The following is a 27,215-nucleotide window of genomic DNA, read 5'->3' as shown; positions in this document are numbered from 1 at the left end:
GGACAGTAAAAAGGCTGGGTGGGCAACCTGCCCCTGACTGAGAAAAGCCTTTGCACTGAAAACTGCATGTGAGTTAGTCGTCAGCACATATGGAAAATCAGCTCCCAGAGTCATGCCAGTTGTAGTTGGATGGATTGGAATGGTTGTTGGGAGACCAGGAGCTCCTGGCTCAGAGGGGAGGAGCTCTGTAATCGATTTGTGATGTCTGCTGTGGAGCAGGAGAGAGAAAGGGGTGGAAGAGCCACCCAGTCGCCAAAGCTCCAAGGGAGGCCTGGCCCCCAGATCTCTGTCCAAGGTGCTGGTGCACAGCCCCGAGGCCGCCCAGCCAAGAGCCGACTGGTTGTGTTGGTGGTCGTCTTGCTTGTGGAAGGTGTTGCTGTGAGTGGGAAGGTCTGAGGGGTCTGCCCAGCGAGCCTGGACCTGGGTCCTTTCCAAAGCTCGGCCTCTGATTTGCAGCTGCTCTCTGTAGAACACATCCCCGGGGGGGCCAGGCAGCATCACCCCAACTTCTTCCTGCTGCCTCTGCCCAGGAATTGCTGCCTCTGGCCTTTTCCCCCAGAGGTCTCACTTTCTGCATCCAAGTTAGCCTGGGCCCCAGGGGTCTGGGGATCTCCCTGACCTCGGGGATGCGGTTGGGTGGGGTCCAGCAGATGGGAAAGCAAGCCCCCCGCCAATGCTCATGGCACGTGTTCTGAGAGAAGAGAGCTGCACACGCCATGGAGTGCAGAAGGGCCGCTGGTCCCAGGGAAGGTGGTCTGGAAGGTGTCTGCTGAGCACAGAGCCGCCTCAGTGTCCACACCTAGACCAGACCCTCTGTCCATCAACTCGTCCTCACCTCCCCCAACCAACCCCCGGCCCCCGCCGCCATACACTTCCGTTCTCCTTAGTTCCCGGAAATAATTGTCTGTGGTTCAACAAGTTCGTTAGCGGGTGGCACCTGAGACCGTCAGACGAGGTGCTGATTTGCAGACACGGCTTCCCCGACACCTTGCCCGTTACAGTCTCCCGGGTCTGTCCCCCTCAGAGGTTGGCGTGGTAACACCTGCCTTTCTAATTGCTCAGCCCTGCGTCCTTGAGAAAGGGACCTTCAGCGTAATCCTGGGATGCTACTTTCCAGGCCTCGTTAATAAGAATGGACCCAAGGCATTTTGCCATTTGGTGAAGGGTCTTCTCCGTGGCTGCAGGAGCGGGGAGTGGACTCCTCCTTGAGAGCAGAGATCTGGTGCAGTTAGAACATGTCCCTGTGTCTCCAGGGTCCCACTCTGGCTGCCAGAGAAACACTTTCACCTCAAGCAGCCCTTGTGAGCTCCTTCCTGGGCCTCCATCCCCCCAGGTCCCACGCTGGTGTTTTCAGCTTTCAGGCCCCATCAGAACACGTCTTTGCTGGGCTCTCTCTGCCCGGCCTGGGGGCTGCCCTCCTGAGGGAGCCACGCCCCCGCGGCCAGCTTCCTGCCAGCTCGCCCCTCGGCAGCCCCAGCTGTCTGCTCTCCAAGGCTGCTTCCTCTTTCTCCTCCAGACCCCTCTCGCACACCCACGCCTCCATTCCCTCAGGCTCCTGTGGCTTTCGGTAGATCTCCTTCCCCGGACTCAGACGCCACTGGGCCGCCTTGGAGTCTGAGCCAATTGGATCCCCAAACTGGAGTCCACTCACTCAGGCCCCTTGAGCCAGGTCCCTCTGCGCCTGGGCTGCCCTTGCCTTGTTTCTGGGGCCACGCAAGGAGTGGGAGGGCTGCTGCGCCTCTGCCCAGCCCTCCCCTCCCTGGTGCTCCGATCCTGGCCGCTGCATGCTGGAGACATACCTGGGGCGACTCAGGTGCGTCTGGGTTTGTTACCTTCCAGCTGGCGGGGAACCCGAGTCTCCCCAAAGGCCAGGATCACAGATCTTGTTTCTCCAGGGCTAATCTGAGTCTTTATCTTCTCTCCGGGTCCCTGGGCAGTTGTCTCTCCACCCCCGCCTCTGCGTCCCCGAGTTTCTGTGAGCAGGTGACAAAGCGGGAATGTACACGGGTGGGGGGGCTCCTGCTGCCGGGTCAGCGCTGGGCAGGAGGAGACTACGGAGCAAAAGCCATGGCAATGAGCGCCTCGCAAGTCCCGCCCGGAAGCCTGGAGCTCCAGGGCGAGCGCCCTGCTCAGGGCAATTTGTTCTGATGCTGCTTACAGCACCGGGATAAGACGGCGTGGCCAGGTTTAATTCCTCTGTTATTAAATAGGCAAGAAGCCATGAGACACTGGCCCAGATGGAAATTGGCCCAAGTTTGTCTCTGACACCAATTACCAAGAAAAAGGCTTGGGGTGGGAGTGGAAGTGTCAGGGCACTGTGACCGGGTGAGAGCCGAGGAAGAGGCAACTCGGATACCAGCTCGGCAACAGAGAAGCCAGCGTGTCCCCTAAGCATGACACGCTGCTGACCAAGGGCACACTGGGTGGCCACGCCCCTCGCACCCCACCGCCCAGGCTAGTGGGCTGGCCGGGACAGGGGGAGCCCCCTGAAAGGAAGGGGGCTGGGAGGAGGAGAGGGAGGGAGGGAGGGCGGGCTTCTGGATAAAGGAGAGTTTCTTCTGGGAGCAGCCCCTCCCAAACAGTCACTGCCATCCCAGCGGAGTGGCCGTCTCCTTCCTCTGAGATCCTCAAAGTGACATCGCTAATCCCAAGGCCACTTAGCACAGCAGGGACCCTACCCACACAGGCCTGGCTTTCCTCTCCTACCAGACTGTAAGCTCCCCAGGGGAGCCTCCTGCCTCCCTCCGTCTCCCCTGAGTGCCCAGCACAGAGCCTCAGCCAGATCGGGAGGGGCCAGCACCCCCCACCCCGCCCCACCCTGCTGCACAGGACAGGGGAGGGGCCAGCATGTCACACCCAGGCACAGAGGTCAGGGAGGAGGAGGAAGAAAAGGGCAGCAGCTGACGCGGCACTTAGCTTCCGAGTAACCTGACTGTGAGGGTAGGTGCCACCTCTCTCTCTCTTTCTCTCTGTATCTCGCTAATAAATATTTTATCCGGATGTGAGCCGGCAGACACCGAGGAACCAGAGCCTTCCCCTAGAGTGGAGGGACTGAAGCCCGTTCAGCCCATGGCACCTAAGGTCATTGCCGTGCCCCGTGGGCACCACGTGGGCACCTGCACGGGCAGCATCTCGAGACCCCAGAGGACCTGAGCTCAGGCTGCTCCTACGGGGCCTTTGGGGAATCGGCCCTGGGGCCTTGAGAAGCCCCCGCTGCCGGCCAGCACACAGCTCCTCTCCTCACATCAGCAGCACTATTGAGGGCTCCATGTGTCACGGCTGGCAGGGCCCTTATAGGCTGCCTCAAGCTCAGCTGCTGCATTTCCTAGATAGACGCTGAGGCCCAGAGAGGGCAGGGTCAGGCCCAGGGTCACCCAGCCGGTCAGCGATGGAGCCGGGCTGGGATCAGGCTTCCCGGCTCCTTCTTGCCTCTGCCTCCCGTGGCCTTGAACATGGTAATCACTGCATTCTCCCAGGCCCTGAGCCTTGCTGGGGCCGTGGAGGTGCAGCCCCTCCTGCAGGCTGGGCCGCTGCAACGCTGGGCCAGACAGCCAGGGTCCTCGGCCTCCATCTCTGCCACCGTGGCCTCTCCTCTTTGGGATTTTCTAGCGCTTTGGCTCAGGCCTTCCTGCCTCCTTCTGTGACCCCTCTTGGGCCCCACAGTCCCTCCTTCTGTGCACTCCTCCCCCGCCCGCTCCCCCAGGAGGACAAGCCCCCATTTCAGGCCAGACTTGCCAGCAGATTCTGTATGGCTCATTTGGAAACGATTTCTGCTTCTAATGAGTGTTTTTCTTTTTGCCCTTGTCCTCTAAAATGCTTAATGAATGTTTTCCATGCTCAAGTGAAGCAGGGGGTGTGTCCCTGCGTGTCTGCCACCGCCATTCATTCGGGGCTGCGTGTCTGTTGAGACCAGCTCGCAGGGGCAGAGGCAGCGGGGGCTGCTCTCTGAACCACCCCGCAGCTCACACAGGCCTGCAGGCCCCTGGGTGCTGCTGTGCAAATACAGGGACCCTGGGGCTTTGGGGGGACCCCGGGACTGGGGGCTCCTGGGTCACTGAGAGTGGCAGACGTTTGGGTTCCAAGTTCTGGCACCCGGCCACCTCGGGTACTGACTCTGGGCCAGGCAGTGACCGGCCCCTCACCACGGGCCCCCGGGTCACCCGGGAGAAGACGAGGCTCCCAGGGCGCCCATCTCTTCTCCCCGGGATGCCATTGTTACCCTTCTTATAGGGAGGGGCTAGAGACAGCTTCAAGCACCTGGTCCCAGGCCGTGCAGTCACGGAGGGGCAGCTGCCCTTCAACCCCACACTCTCTGCCTCCTGCCTGACCTTGAGCTTTGCCAGCCCAGAACCCCAGGAACAGTGGGTGCAGGGGGCTCGTCTCCACCAAGTGCCACAGTACAGAGGCAGCGCAGAAGAGCGCAGGGGCGGTGGGGGTATAGCCAGCTTACCAAGGGGGCTCACTCCAGGCTGCGCTGGCCCCCCAAAGCTCCCCACCCGGGAGTGGAGGGAGGCCTCAGCCGGAGGGCTCGCTGCCTTCCAGGGCAGGAGGGAGCCCCTGGTGTTGCTCGGGCAGAGCCCAGGCTCCCCTGACAAGTGCCCGTGAGAACCGCACTTCCCCACCTGGCTGGCAAGGCCTGGGGGGTTGAGCTGAGGCTCTAAATCCCTTTGTTGGATTGCGGGCCCCCAGCTGGCCTTTCACCCTCAGCGTGGTCAACTTCCGCCCACCCCGTCCTGAGAGCAGGCTTTCCTGAGGCAGAAATAGCAGGACTGTTGGTGGGTGGGGGGGGGTTCCCCTCCGAGCAGGGCCCCTGGGAGGAGGGCATTTCTCCTGCCAAGAGGAGGGGACTTAAAGGGCAGCTGCTGGGGGGAGGCAGTGGCCCAAGACCTCCCAGGGTTAGGGTTAGGGTTAGGTCTAGGGTTAGGGTTAGGTTTAGGGTTAGGGCTAGACTTAGGGTTAGGTTTAGGTCTAGGGTTAGGATTAGGTTTATGGTTAGGTCTATGGTTAGGGTTAGGGTTAGGGCAAGGGCCATGGTTAGGTTTAGGGCTTGGGTTAGGGTTAGGGTTAAGGGTCTTGAATGTCTCATACAGTCCGGTGGGCCCCAGAGAAGTCCTTTTGCACACCTCTGGGGCCATCATAGCGAACGGTCCAGTTTCAGCTTCTGCCCCAGAGACAGGCCTGGACACCAGGTGAGGGAGCCCCACCTTCCTCCAGGGCCCCCTCCTGCCCCCAGTGCCCCTGGGGCCTCCTCTCCTCTGCACACGGCCTCAGCCCCCCCAGAGGCAGCTGTGCAGCACCATATTCATCCCCAGCGTTCAGGGAGCGAGCAGGCTGTGGGCTTCGGGCCTCCCCTCCCAACCTGGGACTGTGGCACCAGAGTGGGCCTGGGACATTTCCCAACAGCACACCCACGGGACCTCAGCGTATGGTTCTGTCCATCGACACCGGACCTGTCTGTGGATGTGAGGGCCTCCCTGTGAGCCAAGTGCCTCTGAGGTTCCCCAAGAAGGCGCCTCCGATCTCATCGCTCCCCTCAAGTAGCAAAGCTGGGGTGAGGCGGGGTGGTGGGAGTGTCAGGCAGAGGGAACCCCCGGCCCCTGCAGCGTGGCCCAGAGGCCACCATTCTAGCTCCCACCCGGAGCAATCAGTGGGCGGATGTTTGGGATGGTGTTTGTCTGAACCTCTTATAATAGTGGGATCGGGGTCACACGGGGCAACGTTCATGAGCCGCTTGACTCTGGGCATTTGAGCTCGTTTCTCTGAGTCTCAGTCTCCTCATCAGTAACATGGTTATGAGAACGGCGTGGACTGCACAGGACTGTTGTGAGAATTCCCTATACATGCAACACAGAGCACATGACGATGTAGCCCAGCTCCCGGCCCACGGCAAGCGCTCCACAGATGATGGACCGCTCGACGCCATCGGTACCACTTTGGACCAATAAGGGGACATCCTGACGCCCCCAGGGAGCCCTGTGAGCCCCACCTCGCATCTTCCCTTCATCTCTCACAGCGGACCCCCCCCCCACCAAAAGCGAGGACGGTCAGGAAACCTCTGCTCCTTCCTGCCACCCTCCTCTGCAGTGGGGACACTGTCACAGCTGTAAATGTCCCTTGTGCCCACTCCCCACCCAAAATGACTTGAAATCTATCTGGGGAATGATCGGCTCTTTTGCAACCCATGTGCCCCCCCCCCCACATCATCCCCCTCACTCTATCTGGAAGCGTGGCGCCACCTGGGACCAAGCCCTGCAGCCCTGAGCGTGGCCTGTGGGTGAGCTGGGTCACCAGACGGGACCAGCATCCCCAGCGGGGCAGCTGGAAGAGGGCGTCTGCACTCACCCCTCGTCTCCAGGCTCATCCGAATGGGGGGACGTCTCCACTCGGGGTGAGCTGGGCTCCACCAGGAGGCCAGCCCTGAGACGCGGGAGACAGTCTCCCCCGCCCTCCTTTTTTCCTTCCTTTCTTTCCCTCTATCTCTCTTTCATTTTTTTTTTTTTTAACGGAGGATATTATAGCTTCATAAAAAATACTTGAGGCTTCTTGCTCAGTAACGGTTTTTGTGTCCCGTCGGGGTGAAATCGAAGTGTCCAGGAAATAGAGCATCCCAGAGCCCACCCTGTACGTGGGCCCTTGAACGACGCCTCACGAGCTTAGAGTGGCAGACGTGCTGCGGTCAGGCTGACTCTCTGTCCCAAACGGGGCATTTTGACCCACGTGGTTCAGGTAACAGAAGCGAGCTGGTGCCTGAGGAGTCCTTGGCCCCTGGGCCTGGGTTGGTGGGGAGGGGAACACGCCCCAGGCCAGCCGGCCCCTCTGTGCTCCATCCTGCAGATGCCGTACAGAGGCTGTGGCAGATGCCACGTACGGGCTGGGCTGGGGCAGAGGGTGCAAGGCTCAGGGACACCACAGCCCTGGCACTGGGTGGCCCTTGGCACTTGGTGGGGACTCCAGGTCCAGCTCTTTTGGTTCTCACAGCTGCGCTGGGAGGGAGTCAGGACTGGGCAAATTCGCCCTGACTTTTTCAGAAGAGGAAAACGAGGGTCGAGGAGAATTTGGGACCCCCAAAGACTAGGGTAAGCAGGGCCCGGTCCAGGCCCTTTAAAGACACACGGCCCCATCCTCTGGAGCTCACAGGCCACAGTGCCCGGGCCGAGGGGCATGGGCGGGGCAGGGAGCAGAGATTAGAAGGGGGAGTGGCTGAGGGGTCCTGGATGTGTTAACCTCCAGGGGGGTCGGTGCCCATGTCAAGGACAAGAGAGTCTGATGCTGCATCTCTGTTCCACACCCTTGGCTGTCCTTCCCCAGCTGACAGTGAGCTCTCTCTGGCCCACCGGGGACTGGGCAGCACAGAGAAGGGAGCCTCCAGGCCCAGAGCATTTGGGGAGAACTCCTGTGTGGAGAGGCAGGTGAAGGACCCTGTGGCGCCAAAGTCATTTCTGACCCTGAATTTATGTGCCTAGTAGGTGATACCGACAGCCCATCAGTGTGCTGAGTCCAGAGAAGCGGACATAGAGTGGGCTGGGTGGTCAGGGGAGGCTTCCTGGAGGAGGAGGTGAGCTCAAGGATGGAAGAATGGGGCAGGGATGTTCTTCCATGCCCTTTCTGACACGTGGCAGGCCTGGGCCACAGTGTACAGTGACAAGAATGTGTGGGACCCCAGATCCACGGGCCAAGCACAGGGCTGTCCAAGAAGAAGGCCTCAGGACAGGTGTCCCAGGCCCTGGTGCCGGTCAAGTGACTTGGAGGGGACGTAAGGGGAGAACGTGAACCCCATCTCTGCTTGGGCCCAGGAGAAGAGACCTGGAGAGATGGGGCCGGCCAACCAGAGGCTGCACATTCAACACTGCTGTGAAAGCCTCTCCAGGCTGAAGTGAGGGCAGTGGCCTTTTATCCTTATCATGATTATTATCAGTAACAGTAACAATAGCCATTGTAAGTCAGGGCTGCCATGGCCCAGCAAGCGATTGTGTTGTTAGCTAATTATGGAGATGGACAAAATCTGGAAAGAAGTGCAGGGGGGCCAGGGATGCTAGGACAGGGTTCCAGAAGGGGTGTTGGCTCTGGAGGAGGGGTGAGAGGAGGGAGCTGGGTGCAGCAGGGCAGAGACCATGCAAAATGAGGCACGGCTGCAGGACCGCTAATTAGACCAAAGCCTCAGCTTATAGGCTTTTTACATGCAAAGACAGGAGCAGACAAGCAGTAAGTGGTGAAGGCCTTTTGCGACGGATAAGGCGCGTGTGGGAATGAATTGTGGTCTCCGACAGATCTCTGGAGCTGCCTTCCTGTTCCGGTTTTATTCTATCTAGCAGCTTCCACTTCTTTCTCCATTTAATGTGCCTTGAAGAACGTGATGAGAAGATAAGGTAGACACTAGGAATTTACGGCCCTATGCAAAAAATTGCTCAATTCCATTAAGATTTCAGGATCTTTGCCAAGGCTGTGCAGCAGAGGCCGATATTATTTCCTTCTTAGACATCTTTGCTTGATTGCAATTTACGATGCCAAAGCCTCTGCTGTACCACCTAAAGCCTCCAGAAAATATATCCCCCAAAAGTGGCCATTATCCTCTCTAAGGAAAGTCACTGGGCATTTTCCAGAAGCTTCTCTCATCCTGGTCCCCTCCTCGGGGATAGGGGCGTGGCCAGGTGGTTGGCCTTTGCACCTGGTCACCTTGCAGGGGGAGCAACCCAGAAAGTCCCTGTGATCAGGTCTCAGCTACTTTACCTTCACCTTGCAAGTCGCAGCTGCCTGTGCTCTTGGAGCCCTCTGGGGAAGTGGGATGCCTTGCCCCACCTTGTGGACGAGGGGGTTCCTGAGTATGGGGGAGAACTTGTAGCCACCGGACAGGCTTCCCACTGGCTATTTGCTGGGACCCCTGGGCCCATGGTCCTTCCAGGCCCACGGTTTGGATTTGCACTCAGCTCTGCCTTCTCCTAGCCACGTGACTCTGTCAAGTGAATTAACCTCTGCAAATCTTACGTCTGTGTCTATAAAATAGGCATGAAATACCTCCCTCTGGGGGTCACTGGGAAGATGAACTGAGCCAGTGCCCACAGAGATCTTGGGTCATGCTTGGCCCTAGGCAATGGTGGCTGGCTCATCCCTCTGTTGTGACTATTTCCAGCCATTTTTGCTCCAGGGGATTGGGTGGGTGCGTATAATTGGGGAGGGGGGTCCCCTGAGAAGGTCCCATCCAGACCACCTTTCAATTGGCAAAATACTCATCTAACAGATGCGACCATGTGATGGCAAACCCAGTTCCCTAAGTTACTCTGCGTCTCTGCTCGTTAGTGAGAAGCAACCTCCACATTCCAGCTGTCTGTCTGCTGCAGCCCTTTCCCCAGGGCCCCCTCAGCTCCCTGCCCCGCTGGGACTGACCGCCGTCTATCCTGGCCCATCCTGCAAACCCTCTGTCCTTCCCTTAGAGGACAGGGCTGCCCGGGTCAGGCTGGGAGACAGAGGAAGATCGAAGCTACCAGAGTTGCAGTTCCTTAGAGATGGAAATTATTAATTAGTCTTAGTATCCAGACCTTGTCAGCCTCTTAATCCTTCCGTCTGCAGAGGGGTTTATGCCTCCATGGTGTGTGTTGTCAGCTTGGCTAAGTGATTGCTTTTAATATAAAGGCAGAACAATGGGTGATACAGTTTGGTTACTACCTTTATTTATCAAGCCAAACAATTCCTGCTCCCCTTCGACAACATCCTTCAAAGACGGGGAGAAGGCAAAAGCAGCTTAATTTCCCTTCTAGATGGCTTATAATGTGGGCTTTTGTTTAATTATCCTTTTCGTGTAATCTTCAGCTGACATTCTGTCCTTGATATCCTAATCTTCTTTGGAGCAAAGGGGAAAGTGCGGTTTCCAAAGCAAAAGACAAAAGTTTGCTTCAAGGAAACACTTTCTATTTTGCTTCTGAAAGAACTCAAAGGGCCAAGAATGATATTCAGATGTCATTTGGTAGAGTGAAATGGAAAATGCGAGTCTTTGGTGACAAGCTCCACATGTGGACTTCAGCACTCGCTTAGGCCTCCGGGGACACCCAGCTCGTGAAGCTGGCCTGCTTGGGGGTGCTGTAGACTCTGGTCCCCCGACGTGATGTCATAACTGCTTTTACCACCGTTACTATTTCGGTGGCTCCGGGATGCAGGTGTTCCCAGGTGAGACACATCACACACCCCAGGCTCACTACAAATAGTTTTAGCTAGACAGGTATACGTAGGTGTGCACAGGTGTACACAAGTGAACACAGGTATACATAGGTGTGCATAGGTGAATACAGGTATGCACAGGTGTTCACAGGTAAACATAGGTGAACACAGGTGTGCACAGGTGAATACAGGTATACACAGATGAACACAGGTGTGCACAGGTGAATACAGGTATACACAGATGAACACAGGTGTACACAGGTGAATACAGGTATACATAGGTGTGCACAAGTATACACAGGTGAACACAGGTATACATAGGTGTGCACAGGTGTGCACAGGAGAACACAGGTATACACAGGTGTGCACAGGTGAACACAGGTATACACAGGTGAACAAGGTGTGCATGGGTGTACACAGGTGCATACAGGTATGCAGAGGTGAACACAGGTGTGCACAGGTGAATACAGGTGTGCACAGGTAAATGCAGGTACACACAGACATCACTGCTCCTCTCACTTCCCCCTCAGTTCATCTGCTTTCTTCTCAGGAAAGCATTCTGGGGGTCCTGAAGGAGACTTCTTGCCATCCCCACCCCACCCCCCAAATGGACAGGACTTCCTGGGAGCTTTCCCCTCTCCTTTTCCGGACACACCAGTGTCCTCCTTGGATATGTGTCTCGTTGTCCTCGCCCCTTGCCCACCTCCCATTCTTTCCTCACCCCTCACCTCCAGCTTTCCTCTTCATCCTCCGTGCCATGATGGGGCTGTCTCCAGTTCACCGGTGACCTCTGCATTGCAAAACCCAAAGGTCACCTCACTGCCACCCTCATTTTTTAGACCTCCCAGCAGCACTTACCAAGGTTGGCCATCCCCTCTTTCTGGAATGTTCTCTTCTCCTGCTGCTGGCTATCTCCCTCACTGCTCGTTCTTTACAGATCGCACCCCTTTTCCTCAAGCCCTAGATCTTGGAATGTCCCTGAGCTTCCTAGGCCTGCCCTTCTCTGTCTTCACCGTCTCCTTGGTCCTCTCACCTGGGCCCAGAGTTTCACATGCCAGTTTTATGCCAATGACTCCCACACGTATCGCTGTACCCTGACCTCACCAGTCAGCGCCTTGCTTTTAAACTCAGCCTTCTGTGCAGTGGCCCCTCCTGATGCCCTCACCTAATTTCCCCTCACTCTCCTGCAAACCACTCTGCCCCCACAACAAACATTGTATTATCAAATGTTCAAGATAAATGGAAAAGTTGAGAGAATTTTACAAGCACCCTATACCAACCACCCAGACTCTCTCAACATTTTGCTATATTGTTTTATCACTTACACGTCCATCTCTCCAGAAATCCAACTTACTTGTTTTTCATGCATTTCAAAATAAGTTGCAGACAACAGTACACCTCCCCCAACACGTACTGGAGCAGAGCACGCATGTCGGTAATCACAGTTCAATATTTAAAGCGCAATTCTTTTTTTTTGCTTTGAAAATTTACACACAGTGAAACAGTTGGATGCACAAATGTTAACATACTAGTTGATTAGTTTCCATCAATACGCGCACCAACAGAACCCAAGCCCGCATGGAGATTTAGACTATTACCATCACCCCAGAAAGTTCCCTCCTGTCCTTTCCCAGTCAGTCCCCACACCCATGTCCCAGAGGTTACCATTGTCCTGTTTTTTCCACCATGGATTAGTTTTTCCTGTTCTAGAACTTCATACAAATGGAATCATCCAGCAAGTACTCTGTTTTTCTTTACTTTTTTTTTTTTTTAATTTAGGCTGCGCCGGGTCTTGGTTGCGGCGTGCAGGATCTTCGCGGTGGCGTGTTTAGTTGCGGCATGTGGGCTTCTTAGTTGCGGCTTGTGGACTCTTAGTTATGGCATGCATGCGGGATCTAGTTCCCCGACCAGGGATTGAACCCGGGCCCCCTGCACTGGGAGGACGGAGTCTTACCCACCGAACCATCAGGGAAGTCCCCCAGCAAGTACTCTTGGGTGAGGCTTCTTTTACTCAGCGAAACCTCTTGTGCTTCGTCCACCCTGTTGCAACATCAACTGTGTTATTTATTCATTGTCTATCCTCCTGCCCCACCCCCCTCCTTCAGAAGTAAGCTCCTCAAGGGCAGGGGCATTATGTTGTGTTTGGCGCCTAGAACCAGGCCTGGCACTGGAGTCCATATTTGTTGGGTGGGTGTGAATAGACTGTATCCACATCCAGAAGGCAGGCTTCAGAGCTGGGTCCCCGTTTCCCGTTTCCTGGGGATGATCCCAGACCCTCCCATGGCTGTGCCCAGGCCCCAGCTATGCCCCACAAGGACAAGCATCAGAACTTGGTAAAGAGATCAGGATGGATGGGCTCTTCCGACAGCACAGCCCTCTCCCTCCTCCCCGCCGTCCCTCCTGAAGGCTTGCTCTTTACACGGCCTTAGTTTAGAGAGTACGCCCTGGAAGGGTTACCCTGGGGGCGTGAGGCTGGAGAATTCTGTGGGAGGTTAGCTTAGAGGATGGAGAGGGAAATCCAGAGCACAAAGGTTTGTTGATCCTGAGTTGCTAAAAAATTTCTTAACTTGAAGACAGAGTTCTCAGAAAAACGCTGTCAGTTGCAAAGAAATTAGCTCCCGTGGGTCTCGTTTTGCCCTCTCTGTTGTTTCCCTGCTGCCGGAGGGCCGGGGCTTCAGGAGACCCCTGGGGGGCATCCTCAGCTCAGGTCCCTTGTCTGGGTTAAAGTCTGAGGGCAGATGGCAGGACACAGCTGCTCCAGGAGCCCACGTCCCTCTGTCACTGAGGTAATCTGATCCATAGACAACGTATGTACGGGTCCTTTAATCCATTTACAGTTAAGGTAATTATCGATATGTACGTTCTTATTGCCATTTTGTTAATTGTTCTGGATTTGTTTTTGTAGGTCTTCTTTTTTCCTTTCCTCTTTCGTTCTCTTCTCTTGTGATTTGATGACTATCTTTGGTGTGGTGTTTGGATTCCTTTTTCTTTTTCGTGTGTATATCTGTCATAGATTTTTTCATCTGTGGTTACCACGAGGTTCTTTTTTTTTTTTTTTTAAGATCTCACTATTCTTTTTTTTTTTAATTAATTAATTAATTTATTTATTATTTTTGGCTGTGTTGGGTCTTCGTTTCTGTGCGAGGGCTTTCTCTAGTTGCGGCAAGCGGGGGCCACTCTTCATCGTGGTGCGCGGGCCTCTCACGATCTTGGCCTCTCTTGTTGCGGAGCACAGGCTCCAGACGCGCAGGCTCAGTAGTTGTGGCTCACGGGCCTAGTTGCTCCGCGGCATGTGGGATCTTCCCAGACCAGGGCTCGAACCCATGTTCCCTGCATTGGCAGGCAGATTCTCAACCACTGCGCCACCAGGGAAGCCCACCATGAGGTTTTGATATAGCCATCTATATATATATATACACATGATGGTTTTATGATGCTGGTCTCTTTATTTCAAACATCCTGCACTTGTACTGTCCTCCTCTCACGATGACTGGTTTTGATATCATACCTGTGTGTGGATGATTCGCCAAGGCCCACCCCCAGTCATCCCGGGGGGACGTGTAAGCCCTGCTGGCTTATCAGGGTGCATCTGACAGCCCAAGAGGGCTTTGCTGTTCTGAAGTGGAGCCAACCCCATGGCAGCTGCAAGGTGTCAGCTCCCCTTAGGCTTGGCCCAGCCCCTTACAGGTAGTAAGTACTCACTTAGTCATGGGCTGAAACATCGCAGACCCTGGCACCTGCTTCAGGCCTGACCAAGCAGAAGAGAGAAGGCCCAGCCACTCAAGACCCTGGACTCGGTGTACCAGGGCCACCACCGGCTCATCTGAGAGACGACGCAGGGTCCGTGCTACCCCCATGTCCCCAGTCCTGGGCCAGGCGTGTGCGAGAGGTGGGTGAGCACCGGGCTGGTGGGTGCCTGCACCAGGGCCCAGCCTTCTGCCTGTAGGGAGGCACTGGGGAGTCCCTTCCCCCTGGTGGACAAGGTCACCAGGCTCCCCAGGAGGCCGAACCTCTGCCCCAGGGAGGCCTGAAAGGGCCTCTCTGCCAGTCGCCCAGCTTTGAAGCAGCTATAAGGGCCAAGGGCTTGGTGGTCATGCTGACCTGGGTTCTAACCCTGTTTCTTTTTTTTTTTTTTAATTGATTTTATTGAAGTATAGTTGATTTACAGTGTTGTGTTAATTCCTCTTATACAGCAAAGTGATTCAGTTATACATATATCTATACATTCTTTTTCATATTCTTTTCCATTATGGTTTATCACAGGAGAGTGAATATAGTTCCCTGTGCTACACACTAGGACCTTGTTGTTTATCCGTTCTCTATATAATGGTTTGCATCTGCTAAGCCCAAACTCCCACTGCATCCCTCCCCCGTGCCTCCTCCCCCTTGGCAACCACAAGTCTGTTCTCTATGTCTGTGAGTCTCTCTAACCCTGTTTCTGAAGCCACGTGGAGCTGTGGCTTGGGCCACACCTTGGGTCACAGAACCCATAACCTGGGGCTCAGTTTCCTCACCGAGAAAGTGGTGCAGTGCTGTCGTAAGGATTCAGAGATTCTATAGCGTTTTGTATTGGGTCCATCACAGGCCAGCACTCAGCGAACTGTGGTTGTTGTTACCACAACTGTTACAAACCCAGTACTCACCCCACAGAGCCCCGGCCTTGGGTCCTTCCCTCCCTGACCATCAGCAGAGTTTCACCCTCTGCCTCGGCCATGCCCCTGTCTCTGGCATTCACAGCAGAAGCCCTTTGCTGAGCCTGGGTCCACGCTCCCCGTGGAACGTGCTTGTCCCAGCTCACTCCAGCAGAATCCCCAGAGCTGCCCGGACCTGGATCCAGATCCTTCCGTTGCCTCTAGGAAGCTAAGGTTGAGAAGTCCTGCCCCGAGATCTCCCCCGCACCCTGAAGCTCAGCCCCACCCTTTCCGGGCCAGTCCCTCCCTGCCCGGGACTGAGCCCCTAGCCCTTGTGTGCCTGCATCCAAAGCTGCAGTCTGCTGTGTGTCACCCACGTCTCCTGTCCCCATCACACCCCCTCGCTCTGGGGCGTGTCAGAGCAGTCAGCTGCACCGCCCCAGGGGAGAGGGGGGAACGAGGCCCACCTCCCGACAGGCACCACCGTGCTGACAGCCCCAGAGATGCTTCCTGACACACTGCGGCTCTCTGCTTCCTGGGAGCAGCTGCCTTTGGCGGTGGCTGGGGAGACGAGAGGGGCTGGAGCCAGGCCCAGGAATGAATGGCATGGCACCTCCTCAGCCGATCCCTGATCCTGAAGTTAAGCAGTGTGAACAGTGCGGGGCAGAGAGCTGCAGCAGATGGAGGGTCCCTGGGGGCTGGAGGCTGGGCGGGCTCTGAGGTCTCCGGTCAGCATCAGTGGCAGGATCCCAGGTTGCTGGGACCCTGGGAGGCTCTGAGGGGCCGGGTGGAGAGGGGTCCAGGGGAGTATCCCTGACTCTGCAGGAGGGGCTCCTCAGGCACCAGGCCAGGCCCCACTCGACTTGGGAGGTTTCAGCTTCATTCCGAGCAGAGCCCCAAAGGCCTCAGAGACCAGCTGGCCCTACCCCTTTGTTTGCATAGGAAAGCTGTTACCCAGGGAGGTTGGAAGACTTACCTTGGGGCACCCTGAGTTACGGGAGGAGCTGGGCTTGAACCCCGCTTCCCGACGGCCAGGCCACGCCTCTTTCTGGGACACCCCTTTACGTGGAGACTGTGGGTGACCCGCAGCCTTTTAACATTCCAGGCCGCCTCCCAGGCCACCCAGGCATGCAACTCAGCCGGCAGCCGTTGGTGTCTGATCAGAGGATGCAGGCTCACAACATCAGCCTGAGTCGAGCTTAATTAGATCAAAGACCATTCTGCTGCCAGAAACAGATCGCGTTTTCAGACCCAGAAATGATGTTGGCATATAATCCCTGTTTGGCATGATGATTGCCTCTTTGGGAAGGAGACACACAAATGCTCCCTCAGTTGGTGTGGCCGATTGAGAGAGGGCCAGATTTTTGTAGGTGTTGAGATGTTGTCCCGTAATGCCGTGGTGTGCTGGTAAATGTTTGACAACCAGCTCCTGGGGGCGGGGATGGGGGCAGCAGGGGACAAAAACAAATTCCTCATGGGTAACATTTGCCAGTTTCCATGGTGTAAATACTCCTACTGTAGCCGATCTCAGGATTCCAATTTGATGTCCATTGGTTACAACATTTTAAAAAAATTTTATTTATTTATTTATTTATGGCTATGTTGGGTCTTCGTCTCTGTGCGAGGGCTTTCTCTAGTTGCGGCAAGCGGGGGCCACTCTTCATCGCGGTGCGCGGGCCTCTCACTATCGCGGCCTCTCTTGTTGCGGAGCACAGGCTCCAGACGCACAGGCTCAGTAGTTGTGGCTCACGGGCCTAGTTGCTCCGCGGCATGTGGGATCCTCCCAGACCAGGGCTCGAACCCGTGTCCCCTGCATTGGCAGGCAGGCTCTCAACCACTGTGCCACCAGGGAAGCCCTGGTTACAACATTTTTGAAAATTTAACAAGCAGCTCTCGCAAGCCAGCTCAGCACACCACTGTCACCTCAGTGTAGCACAGACATGGGGACCGAAGCCCATGTCCCACGTCACAGGACCTGTTTGGGCCTCCCCAGTCCTTGCCCACGACGAAGGCTCGTACATTGTGGAATAAAAGACAGAGGCTCCCACTTGAGTTTCCACGGGGACAAGTTAGCTGCCACCATGGAGATTTCTGAGGCCAAATGATATCTTCCTTGGGCATCTGAGACCTGCTTCCAGGGTGGTCTCTGTCTCCTTTGTGTTTGTCACAGCTCCCCAGACCTTCCAATGGAATGCCAACCCCAGACTCCAGGCTACCCTGTCCCCCCCCGCCCCCATGCCTGGGATGACTCAAGTGGACCTTTCATCAGGGTCATGGCAATGCTGCTCTTGGGTCCCTCTTTCATGGTTAAAGTTGCTTCCTCCCCAGGGCTCCACCTCCCAAGGCACCGTCCTGCTCTCAAGATCTTGCTTCTCTCACTCGAGGCAGGAGCAGGGGCTTCCCTGCCCGCCTTCCCGGCACACCCAGGCTGTGAGTTCGAATCCCAGGTCTGCCGGTACTCCCCTGGGGAGTAGCCTAACCCTTCCGTGCCTCAGTTTCCTCACCTGCACAATGGAGATGATAATAGTACCTGCCTCTGGAGGTTGTTGGGAGGAAAAAAAAGCCCCAACATGCGTGAAGCACTCAGCCTGATGCGTGGCACATAGTACATGCACTCAGCCTGATGCGTGGCACATAGTACATGCTCAATAAAGAGGAACCTGTGGCAGCAATGACTGTGCTCTGGCACACAGCCACCCGCGCCTCCAGGTGTTCCCCACTTCCTGTAGCAAATGCACAAGGCCCCCCAGCAAGTATCACCTGCTCTTCAATCTCCTCGGGTTAACCCAAGGAGCAAAACAGTTGTGGTGACCAAGCGGGGACTAGGAGGCCAGCACTTTGTGGGGTACTAAACCTTCACTCGAGGTGGAGCCACGACCCCCTAGCTCGGGGGCCAGGATAAGCCATATCACAGTTTTAAGGCAAAAGGAGACATCAGTGATACTCATCCTGTTTTTACTTAAAATGTTAGCATTTGGTTCATCAGAGATTTTTGCATTAATTTTGATTTCTTTTTGGAAGGTTGCATTAAAATAGCATTTGTCTCAATGATGAGTGTTTTGGGTGCCGTCTTAAATTCTAACCCGAGGCGCATGACCCATCCATTGCCTCACCCTAGTTCCAGCCCCGTCCAGGACGTCCACTGAGGACCAGCCTGTGCTCGCAAGTATTGCTATTGGGGTGACTTGAGAAAACTTGCGAGAAGAAACTGCATTCAGATGCCAGTGCTAGAGTGGCCCAGAGGATAGGGTAGGTGTCTGAGCCTTGGCTGAGGGACAAGGAGGGAAGGACCATAGAGAATGTCCCAAAAGCTGCACTTTCCAGGGCATTCGGAGCCAGTGCCCCAGCATGGGGAACCCAGGCGCCTGGCCTGTCCTCAGTCCTGTTAATTGCCTCCCATTGGGGCTCTTGGCTGCGATTCAGCTGGGCTCTTCTCAGCTGTCCATACATCACAATTCTGCTCCCAGACCCATCTCAGGGCCTCTGACCTATTTCCCAGAGCTGTGGTCACTTTCTCTTACCTCCCCACACTTCCCCCAGGGAGATCAGACCACAACAACCTGCCTTTTCTTCTGGGATCTGCCCATCCACCATCTGACTCTCTCTAGACAGTCCTGGTTCAACCTGGCCCAGGTGACTAGAGCCTTTCCGCAGACAGATCTGGAGATCCACAGCCATGTGGAGGCTGGGCCCAAGTGCTGGGCGTGCCCCTGCTAGGCTGGGGTGCAGGCTGGGGTGGCCGGGGTAGGTGCAGACCCTGGTCTCCAGCACGCACTCCAAAGAGTTCGAATCACCCCCCAGCTTCACTCTTCAAGCCTCAGGGACAAAGGGACCCGGGGAGAGGGGTGGAACCAGAAACTGCAACTTGGCCTTGTCCTCCCAACCTTTCTGCCCATCTCATCACACAGACACACACACATACACGCACACACACACTGATACACAGATACACAGAGATACACACATACATACACACACACTGATACACAGATACACAGAGATACACACATACATACACACACACTGATACACAGATGCACGCACACACACACACAGATACACAGAGATACACACATACGTACACATACATACACACACAGACACACCGATGCACGGATACACACGCACACCCAGAGATACTTCACCCCCTGAGAAGGACCAGCCTGCAGGTGTAGCGCCCTGACCTCGTCTCCACCGAGCGCGGGAAAGGAGGCACCCAGGTCCTGCCTCAAAGACCAAAATGCTCCACGAAACGAGAGTTTTCTCTCTGAGGTTTTTATACATTATTTATTAACACGCAGGCTATGTTCCTCTCAGAAACTGGCTTGAAAGGCTGGTATGGGTGGAGGGGGTGCGGTCTGCGAGCAGAGCCGCGGCCGCGGCTCTGTGTGAACGTGACCCCGCCGCGTTCTCCGTGTGAACCCGAGTTGACAACAGGCTGCGCAGGGCCACACGGACGATGGGTGGGGCGAGCAAAGCGGACACAGCGCGCTCCTGCTGCTGTGATCACCCAAGCTGGGGAGGCGGACTCGGCAGCCACCAGAGGCAGATGCAGGGAAAGTGCTCGGAAGGGTCAAAAGCCCACCGGATTTACAAAATCAGGCCAAGGGAGGGCTGTTGCCAACGGTCGGTGTGGGAGCCCCGGGGGAGGAAGAGGGCTGGCAGCTGCGGGGAAGCTGGTCCCACCTGCGGCTGCAGGGGGTCCTCTGGGGCATCACTCTGGCCCCTAACCCGATGCTCAGCTCTCTCCCTCCAGGGCCATTAAAGGACACAGCCAATAAGAGGCGAGCGTCTTGGGCAGGAGAACCCCCCTCTTTGCCAGCCCTCAGGAGCATCTGTGCAGGTGCAGAGTCTGCAGACTTGTTGAGGGGGAGACATTGGAGGGGAGCGACACGCCCCCCCCCTTTCTCCTTCTTGCCCCCACGAAGCACAGGAATGCCCTCTGAGGATGGAAAACAGAGTCCCGGAGGGGCTGGACCCGCCCAGTGTCCCACAGCGCCTCCCTGCGGCCAGGCAAAGCCTAGACCCACGTGCCTGCCTTCTGGTCCGGTGCCCCTTCCCTGGACGGGCCACCTTGGCCAAGCCACCGAAGACCTGTGCCTCCTCTCGGGAAGAGGACAGTAAAAGGAAAAGCTGTCAGCTCCTCGCTAGGCCTGCCCAGGGCCTCTGCCCAGGTCTGGATGGCTTTTGTTTCCCTAAGCGGCCTTCTGCATTGTCCTACCACAGATCCCGCGAGCCTCTCCTGCCTGTGCCCGGACAGAAGCCAGAAAACGGTTCCCAGCTGAGCGTGGGTTCTGCAGTCCACAAACCCGAGAGCTCCTGTGAGCATGTCAAGGCCAGGTCCCTGGGAGTGGTGGCCCTCAACAGCCACGCTCACAGCCTGAAGGCCAGAACTCCTGGGGTTAGAGGTCATGGTCCAGAGTAGGCCTCACTGGCCCAGATCCCAGGGCAGGGGCCTCCCCTGGGGCCCTATGGCACCGCCGTCCCCTTCCTGACACTTGTCCAGCACTGTTGGTACAGCCTCGTAAGGATCGTGTCTGGGTGACTAAGGGGACCCCAGGAATGTTGGTCCTGGAGATTCCCTCACACGTGTGGCCAGCTCTCCTCACCTCTGGGGTTGCTGGAAATCAGGTCCAAGTGCACACTTTGGACTTGTTCATCGTCATGGAAATACGCTGTATTCCCAGCTCTGGAATGGAGGAATCAGTTCATGCCAGCAGCAGAGGCCCAGAATGTGCTTTTGCTTTCCCGAGGCTCCAGGCTGGAAACCTTCTGTCCTTATTCGCTCATTCATTCATTCATTCACTCATTCACACCTTCAGTGGGAGTGTTTATTCCTCCTCTATTCCTCCGAGAAAAACCCATCACACACCTCCCGTGTTCTGCCTGCCGTACTGTAGACACCTGCCCCGCGTGCCCCTGGGTGGAGCACCGGATGGAGGTCTGCCCACTGTCCGCGTGGTGAGGAGTTGGTCAGGGAGCTGTTTTCCACCCCCGGTGCCAGGAGACGGGAGACACGGGCCCAGGGGCCGTGGCTGTCTATGATCTGAGACCGAGTCACGGGGGGGCTCCTGACCTTTTTCCACTATTGATGTTTCTCCTTGGTCACCCAACCACGTGACCTGGGGAACATTTTTTTATTCTCTTGGCCCTTTGGTTCCCCTGTCTGTAAATGGGTGTTATGAGACTTGTTTTGTAGGGACCTTGTAAAAATTTCATGAAATCGCCTACATAAAGCTTAGCGCTAGTAAATGTTGGCTCCTTTGGCTTCTCCTTCCACATGGCCTTGTGGAAGTCCCCTCCGCTCTCTGGGGGCCCCCCTCAATGGTGGCCCTAGCTTGGGAGAGGACAATGACACCCTACCATCCCCCAGCCAGGCTCCTATTTGTCCTATTCAGCTCTCTGGATGGCATATTTTACAGTACTGTCCAGAAGATCTCAAATAAACTCACAGCCAAGGGGTCTTTCCTGGGGTCTTTGTGGGGGAAGGACGGAGCTGTCAGGGCCTGGTAAGGCTATCCCTAGATAATCCGCAGATCAGCTCCGCCCAGGGTCACTGAGCTGCCTGCTAAGCTCTGAGATCTTGTTTTTAAATGCGCTAGAGGAACTCACTCTTCAGGCATCAATGCACCGTGCCAGGTGCTGGGGACACAGGGATGACCAGGCAGATGGGTACCCTGCCCTCTGGACACTTACAGTCTGGGGGTGGCACAGAGAGCACACATGCTCACGAGGGCCCAGTGGGATTCCTTTGGGAAACAAAGAACGGACCTGGTTGTATGCATTTTGCTGACACAGGCTTTCGCATAGGGAGACTCTCTGAGAGGAACCATCCTCCCGAGGCTGGTGTGTCGGCGGGGCGAACCCAGGCCCCACCCATCTGGTCCTCCACTCCTTGCAGGGCCAGACAGGGCGGCTTCCACCCCAAGGGCCCTCGGTTGACATCCCGTGACCTAGAAGAGGTGGCGACATGTCCCTGCACGCTCCTCCATGCCTGGTCCCCCAAGCAGAAGGGAGAATGGGTACTGGCGTCATCAGCTTGTTTCAGGCTGCTCAGCACACGGGGTGACTTTCAGCGGCTACGAGAGGGCACCTGGCTCCCAGTGGAAAAGTTCACATGCTCCTTGCTGGACCTCACGGGCCAGCCCCACCAGGCGTCTGAATGCGAAGCCCTACCCCACTAGCCGCTCCGCCCAGGGGATGCTTTCTCTTCTGCAAGTGACCCAGCGTCCTGGTTAATGTCTCAGAGGGCTACGGGGGTAAATAGTTCTTCCCCTAGACCCAGAATCAGACTCTCCTCCTACCTCTGCTGTCGAGCTTCCCTTGCTGGGCTTCCTGGCTTCGTATCTGCTCATTGGGCAGTTTTGAGAGCTTACTTCCGTAAGAGATGCAAGTTAAAATGGGCAGTCACTCTGTCGAGTATCGATCCTCCAGGAAGCACGACGGTTGGCCTCAATGAAGCCGAAACCGTAATTACCCAGAGCAGGATTAAAAGCTGCCCCTCCACCTGGTGAGGGGCCGGTGGGACCAGAGGCATTGGTGCCAAAGTGAGTCCATTTCCTGTTGGGGTCTGCGCTGCAAGATGCTGCTTCCCGCAGGGGGCTTCTGATCTCAGGTGTCCTGAGCCGGGTCCTTGGAGATGGACGTGGCCTCCTAAGGCACTGCAGGTGGAGGTACCGCCCTCACCCGGCTAGGACACTCTTCCCTGGGGAGACCTTGAGCCCTCCAGGCTAGGATATAACCCAGAAGCAGTTCAGACCTTCCTGTTTCAGTAGCCAAGGCACTTCCTTCCGTGCACGTATCTCTTCACCCAAACAAGCGAGAACCCATCAGCTCGGATCCATTCCACCCACTCAGGCTTTCCTCTGTGAACGTCATTTACTTTGAACATGTGCATGTGTTGCTTGTTTGTTTGTTTGCAAATAACCTAATGGAAAGTCCTTTTATTTTCTTTCCAAAACAAAAAGGAGACCATAGCACACGTTCCATCGACACATCTGAAATCCTCCAAGTTTTTTTTTATAGCACTTCCATCTGCATGGCATCCCAAGAGGTCAACCTGCCTTTGCTTGAGGCGTTCCGAGCCTGACCCACCCCGGGCAGAGGTAGACTGTCTCCATCCTTCCAGTGTATAAAGACGTCTCAAGGAGACTTGTTCGTCTTAAGGGCAAAGGTGGGCGCCTGCTCTAACTTATTGCTTTCCCAAACACAAGCAAGAGGGGAAGGCTGTTTCCAGCACTTTCTGGGAATGGCCAAAACTAGCCCCGAATCCCCCATGTTTGGGTTTAGAGTAGACACAGAGGGAAAATGGTCCCTGATATGTTTGGCTGTTTAAAATAGGCCTTGGGTATACATTGTTTTGGTCATTAGTTAACATATCTGTGTGGGGAGAAAGGGAGGGAGCTAAATAATTACAAGCACTTCAGTGATTTTTTTTTTTCTACTGACTAAGGTTAAAATGAATAGTGTTGATCCGTTGCCCAGGCAGTAGGCTTGTTATAGGAAATGGTATTTAAAATGATTTTTGAGCCAAAGCAATTTGGCTGCTCCAAGGCGTCCTTTATCTTTTGCTTTCAAGAGGATAATAATATTTAAAAACGAAGTCGCTCATACCATTTCCTGTCGGGAAGCCAGCTCGGTGATGGGCAGCTCTTCCTCCGGGTTTGTTTACTGGTTCCATGACAGAAGATGGAGGCTTAATGTACTCCCTGCTGCGAGCCCCCTGTGTTCCGACCAAACAGAGATGCACGCTGTGGTCCAATCCATGTCTTTGGCGAAGTTCTTTGTCGACATTGTTAGTGTTGGACTTTCACCAGCTTGGTTTGAGCTTCTGAACTGGAGGCTCGTGACAACCAGCTGGTTCCAGGAGCTGAGCAGACGCTGGGCTGCTCTCGCACTGGGCTAAGGGGTGCCTTTCCCACGGTGACGTGGTGCGTCGCCCAGTTGGAAAGGTGCGAGGCAAACTCCTGGGTGGTGGTGGTGTTTGTCATCCAAGTGAGTAGGGCTGGAGCAACCCACTCCCCTTTTATTTTTTTTTATTTTTTTAAATAAATTTTTGTTTATTTGTTTGTTTGTTTATTTTTGGCTGCGTTGGGTCTTCATTGCTGCACGCGGGCTTTCTCTAGTTGCGGTGAGCGGGGGCTACTCTTCGTTGCGGTGCGCGGGCTTCTCATTGCGGCGGCCTCTCTTGTTGCGGAGCATGGGCTCTAGGCACGCGGGCTTCAGTAGTTGCAGCACGCAGGCTCAGTAGTTGTGGCTCGCGGGCTCTAGAGCGCAGGCTCAGTAGTTGTGGCGCACGGGCTTAGTTGCTCCGCAGCATGTGGGATCTTCCCGGACCAGGGCTCGAACCCGTGTCCCCTGCACTGGCAGGCGGATCCTTAACCACTGTGCCACCAGGGAAGCCCCCCACTCCCCTTTTAGAGTGAGAGGCAGACAAGCCAACTTCCCAGTGAGTGGGAAGGAACAGAAGGTTCCAGAAGGGCCTGCTCTGCCCTGGTCCGGGCTGGGCAGGGCTTACGTGGGTAGCATGCGTGGAGGCTCAGAAGAGCTGGTTCCGCCTTTTGTGGTCCTGGGATCCTCAGCTCAAACATGCCTATGAGCTGGGGGCGGTCCACCCACCTGCCTCCGGCTCACAGGAGCCCAAGGCAGTGTGGGAGGCAGCAAAGTGGCATGGAAAGAACTTTCCACAGCAAAAAAATGGAGAGGACAACACCTACTCCTCAACGTTGCCCGGTGCCGGGCACACAGCAGTGGACCCACACGCTTTAGGTCCTTCTCTGACCTTCCTTTTATGACCCATCCCCCAGGGAACAGGTGGGGCCGCTTCCTGACCCACGTCTGGCCACAGAAGGAGCCCGTAAAATGCAGGAAGGTGAAATGAGGACGTTTCGGGGAGTCTTTGGTCTTGCTGGGTGTGTGCTTTGCTCAGCTCTGAGGTCACCTGGCACCCAGAGGTGGAGAGCTGCTGAGGCCTCAGCAGGGACAGAGGAGCCCCACTTCCACCTCCCAGGAGGAAGGCCTCTCTCCTCCCGCCTCGTAGCGGGTGCTCGGACCCTTCCATCCTCAGGCCGAGTGGGATAATGTAGGATGGTGCTCCCTTGGTGCATTTTAAGCACACATCCAAACCCCGTTCATCCTGCCTTTGATGGGGAGGTGGCCTTCTGGGTTTTTCCTTCACGAGATGCAGATTTAATGCACTGTGATTTTTCTCCAGATCTGCTGTTTAAAAAAAAAAAAAAGGCAGCATTAAAAAAGCAACTCAGAATTTCTATTTGCTCAGGGAAAAAAAAAATCTGCTTGCTATTCAGGCCCTAGATTTTCCTGGGAGATTAGTGTACTTGCTCGCCAAGATGTTAGCTAAAGGAAAACACATTTGCTGTAGATCAGAAATATTTATCCTTCTCTGGGCAGAAGATCCGAAGAAGAACTTCATCTGAATGTATAGCACCTGGAAATAAGAATGCATTCAATCTCCCGAGCTGCGGGCACCCGCCAGAAAGACTGAATCACCGGGGACGGTGAGGGGGAGGTGTGCCAGGCAGCTCAGGAAGTCTCTGGGGAGTTGAAACCGTGAACTTGGTCGAACGAGGCTGCTGGGGTCTGGGGATGTGTAGGTCAAGGGTCTAGAGGCTCAGGTCCCAGACAGGAGCCAGGGGATCAGCTGGATGGACCCCACAAAGGAGAGCAGTGAGGGTCCCGGAGCCCGGCAGCCCAAGCTTGCTTTGTCCTGGGGTAGCGAATGTTGACTCTGCCCTACTTTCTGTGCCCTTGGAGCCAGGTCTGGGGCTGAGCATGGTGGGTGCCTGGGGCCAACCCCACTCCTGCTTCTTGACAAGAGAGAAGGAAGCCCAGCTTCTGCTGAGCTACATGCTGTCACCCAAAAGGACGGCCCCCACCTCGTAACACCTTTTTTCAAACTTCTCAGACTCTTGTCTGATGGCTACAGAAGAGGAAGAGATGCAAACTCATCAATAATTTAAAATCTAATCATTGTTTCCCCCCATACGGCAAGCCTGAATCCTGGTGAGAGGCAGAGAGACAGGAGAGGGTTTCAACGCCTACAAACTGCTGTTTGGCAGTTTTTCTCCTTTGGCTTTGTTACTCCTCCGTCATTGTTATTAGGGCTCGTTTGATGCCGGTTGTTGCGCTCTGGGTTCCTTGCAGGGAGGGTCCAGTTCAGGCCATGGGTGGGGAGTGGTGGGAGAGTGGTGAGGAATTCCTTGGACGTCATAGCCCCTTCTAAGATCATTTGTCTCTCGGGACCCAGGTTTCCATTCATAGAAGTGGCTTGCCTTGACCACCAGCCAGCATCTGCCCTGCTTGGCCTGGCAGGGCCTGAGTCCAAGGCTGTTGGGCCCTTGACATCCGGCCGCTTGTTCCGAGGGCCAGCGAGGCCTGCTGGCATAGCAGGGGTGGAAGCAGCACCCTAAGCGCTTTGGCCCCTTCCAGGCAAAGTAGGATCCACCGCGGAGTCTCCATGAGCCCCTGGCAGGGTGTGAGGTGAAGATTCGAGAGTCTGTCGGGGAGGTTTCTGCTACCACGGCTTCTGTTAACCCGAAGATCCTCCTCTTCCACGTGGAACCCCCTAGATCTTGTTCAAACAGAATTACTCTCAGAGCTTCTCAAGGATAACCCAGCCCAGGAAAGACTGCAAACTCTGGGAATTTATGGTAGTGCTGCTTGTTTCCAGTTTTCTATTTTGGTCTTGTTCAGAAGTGCCTCCTGGCTATAATTTAATCTCAGGTAGATGAAAGCTCCTTTCTTCCCGCTCAGAACTGTGGAAACACTTTCTCTCTCCCCTGGGCCGGGGCCAGCTCTCTGACCCCCCCCCCCCGGGAACCAGAGGGGAGCACCCTGGGCAGAGCTGTCTAGACCCAGAGGGATGACTCAGAGCAACGTGGTGGCCTGGTCTTTGCACGAGGTCGGCCTCGGACGAGTTGTCTGAATGGGCCGGGGCTTCTTTGTACTTGAAAAGCAGACACGCAAATTTGTGTGTAGGACTTTCCAGGTGTGGGCTGGCCTGCACCCAGCACGTGGGTGTGGATGTGTCAGCCCCAGAGTGCAGGGGTGGTGGGCTGTGGTGTGCATTGACCGTAACCGTGAGCCCAACACAGCCTGCAAGCTCTGGTGCATTTGGTTACACGTATGTGCACATGTGCATCTGTGTCCCCGTGCAGCTGGCAGGGGGCCGTAACTCACTGACTGCAGCGTCTCCTCAATACCCTGGTGACTGCCACTGTGCCGAAATGTCACGGCCACCGCAACGTTCCCTTGGGAACTGATCGCCAGCATCTAAGCCAGACCGTGCTCGTCTGGTGTTGGCCGTAATTACAAAGCGGGTGCTTCGGGAAATGAGGGCAGAGAGAGGGCGGCATCCCCGGACCCGTCTCGTCGTCCCCGTTAGAGGAAGGCACTTGGGAGGTCATGCCATCCGTC

At 55.7% G+C, this 27,215-nt stretch overlaps 1 protein-coding gene across 12 annotated transcripts in view; it reads left to right on the top strand.

Moving 5' to 3' along the window:
• The window catches only part of CAMTA1 (calmodulin binding transcription activator 1), an 891,439-nt gene that overhangs the window by 629,524 nt on the left and 234,700 nt on the right, over positions 1-27,215 (top strand). The gene's annotated exons all lie outside the window — the stretch shown is intronic.

This window comes from Balaenoptera borealis, assembly GCF_965194805.1.
Source record: "Balaenoptera borealis genome assembly, chromosome: 1".
NCBI classification, from domain to species: domain Eukaryota; kingdom Metazoa; phylum Chordata; class Mammalia; order Artiodactyla; family Balaenopteridae; genus Balaenoptera; species Balaenoptera borealis.
Note: the sequence above shows the minus strand (reverse complement) of the source record. Positions and strands in the feature narration are given on the sequence as shown.